At 29.6% G+C, this 2,834-nt stretch overlaps 1 long non-coding RNA gene across 1 annotated transcript in view; it reads right to left on the bottom strand.

Annotated features, from left to right (window-relative positions):
• Positions 1-2,170: 2,170 nt before the first annotated feature.
• LOC136795758 (uncharacterized) overlaps positions 2,171-2,834 on the bottom strand; it is a 20,579-nt gene continuing 19,915 nt past the window's right edge. Inside the window, exons 2-3 of the long non-coding RNA XR_010843425.1 lie at positions 2,428-2,524; positions 2,171-2,344 (exon numbers count right to left, since the gene is read on the bottom strand). This is a non-coding gene — a long non-coding RNA (uncharacterized lncRNA). The remainder of the gene's footprint in view (positions 2,345-2,427; positions 2,525-2,834) is intronic.

Below are 2,834 nucleotides of genomic sequence, written 5' to 3'. Positions count from 1 at the left end.
TGGTAGGGTTGTTCTTTTCCGGGTGAAATGGAGGCATTTGGTTTTCTCAGGTGAGAACTTGAGACCGATTGAGAGTGACCAGTTATTAATTCTATTTATTGCTTCCTGTAATTTATGTTTTATGGTAATTGTATTCGCCGATCGACAAATAATGGCTAGATCGTCCGCGAATAGTAGCGGTTTAACCCCCCTTGGCAAGTTGAGTCCCAAATCGTTAATTGCCAGGCAGAACTTTATAGTAAGTTAACTTTATAGTAAGTTAAATTCCCTCTATTTTGAGTGCTGGCAGACATATGTACACCTTATGGTTCTAGAAATATAATTTTTTCAAAAATCTACCAAAATTGATGAGTCTGTCAAGTATAGGTAGGGGGAATAAAACATGGCGGCTGTTTTTCATTCGGATCCCTATATCTTAAAAAGTAGGAACAACACAAGAAAAGTTAAGAAAACGTCATTTAAAGAAAAATAAATTTGCTAAAATATAAGCCCTATTAGAGTTATTTACGCTAAATAGTTTTCGAGATATAGCTTTTTAAAAAGCAACATTTCACAAAAATGTTGTATGGGACCTACCTAAAGATCAGTAGTTAGTGAATTTATTTTGAAAAAATATTTCTCAAAACCCATTTGACGTACAGATGTCTATTAGCATTCAAATTAAAGCTAGTTTAATGAGCTATAAAGTAGTTTATGATGTTTATCTTCCTAGGAGTAGTAGTTTTCATGAAATTTGCTAAAATAAATTTATTTATAGTTGTTCGGACAAAGTTGCATGTGGCAAATTTATATTCATATGTGAATATCATAAAAACTACTACCCCTACGAAGAAAAGTGTCATGAACTACTTTATAGTGAATTAAATTTTCTTTGTTTTGAGTGTTGGCAGACATATGTGCGTCTTCTTGAGATATATTTATTCAAAAATCCAACATTTTACACGAACAACAAGAAACTAGCATTTTGTGAGTTTATTTTGTCAAATATCATAAAAACTACTGCTCCTACAAAGATGAACGTATTAAAATATTCTATTAAATTTAACTAGCTTTAATTTGAGACATTTGTACGTCTTGTAGTTTCTGAAATAAAGTTTTTCTTTATTAGTCCGAACGACTATAAATAAATTTATTTTAGCAAATATCATGAAAACTACTATACCTACGAAGATATAGGTCATACCTACTTAATATTCCATTAAACTAGCTTTAATTTAAGTGCTAATAGACCAACACTGCTGATCAGCTCGACATTTGTAAGTCCAATGGTTTTTGAGATATAGATTTCTCAAAATTAATTCACTAACCACTGATCTTTAAGTGCATTTTTAAGAAATGTTGCTTTTTAAAAAGCTATATCTCCAGAATCATTGTTCTATTAGGACTCATATTCTAGCAAATTTGCAACTTCAAATGACGTTCATTAAGGTTTTCTAATGTTGTTAGTTTAAAAAGTATAGAGCTCCGAATGAAAAATGATTTTTTTTTTAACATTTTGGAACAGCAGTCATTATTTATTCCTCTTACCTATACTTTGCATGCTTATCAATATTGACTAGTAATTTTAATTAATAGTTTTCATTAAAGTAATAAAAAATTGGGGTGAAATAACTGCCTGTTTTCTCCTCTTGGGTTCTTGTACTAAAGCAATAATACTCTTTTTGAATTAAATGTGTTTTTGCCCTATTTTAATTGTAATCAATAAATAGATAAAACTTTCATTTTATGACGTTATTTACTTTAATTTTTTTGTATCTTGTTAATTGTTAATATAAATAAAATTTCGAATAATTTGAACTGAAATTAGTCGAGGTAACAGGTTCGTAACAGATGTACCAGCATTTTGCTGGACTCTTTTGCAATATTTCTCGAATCTATTAATTCAAAAACCTCTTAACTGAAATATGATCATAGAATTTTATAGATAGGAATCATTTGTTTTAAAGTAAAAATTTTATCTTGAAAACTGCTTAGTTTTTAATTTTATTGCGTAATAAAATATTTCATATTTTACTACATTCTGTTGACCGCAAGGGACGCCACATGTTCCCGGTGTATTTTCTTCATTTTTCCAATCACTAAAAAATGATTTTTTTTTGCATTTGAGGATCCAATATGAGTATGAGATGTAGTTTTGAACTATCTCAAATATAGGGTGTAGAAATGCAGAGATTGTTCACAAATATATTTGTTTAGAAACAGCGAAAATTTTTATTCAAGGATTACATATATTTGTTATTATTCACATATATATAACTCAAATATTTGTATCATGTGGTTGAAGCGATTTGGGTACACATCTCACTCAGGGTGCTTGCAATACTTAGCTTCGGCTGGTATTTCTCTGGAACATAGTTTTTTTTTTTTTATTGGTTTATAGTTCAGTTATTCGAAAAAAAAATTAAATTAGTCAAATCTATTACTCACCCATTAAAGAACCGACAGCATTCCATTTTACCACAACAATATCTTCCATTAGGGCAGCATAATAAAGGCTTATCGGAGCAGAGCATTCCTCCCTTAGCTAAAAATAATAGAATGGTTATCATCTTAGATAAGGATTTATATCCAATCTCAAATTTGGCAAAGCTTTCTGTAGTATCAAAAAAAGTATTGTTTTAAATACAGTATTAAAAAATATATAGGGAGATGGTCAGGGTTGCGGTCAATAGTGAAACAAAAATAGTTTACAACTATTTATTTTCCAACGTTTCGCCCCACATTGCAGGGCTTCATCAGGGCTAAAAAGATACAAAATGAAACTATGTTAAGATAAAATGATAGAAATAAAAATAAAAAGATACAATGAAAAGAATAAAAAACAAGTAACAAAG

Source organism: Halyomorpha halys, unplaced genomic scaffold (genome assembly GCF_000696795.3).
Source record: "Halyomorpha halys isolate HHAL.00 unplaced genomic scaffold, Hhal_1.1 Scaffold159.1, whole genome shotgun sequence".
Classification (NCBI taxonomy): Eukaryota; Metazoa; Arthropoda; class Insecta; order Hemiptera; family Pentatomidae; genus Halyomorpha; species Halyomorpha halys.
Note: the sequence above shows the minus strand (reverse complement) of the source record. Positions and strands in the feature narration are given on the sequence as shown.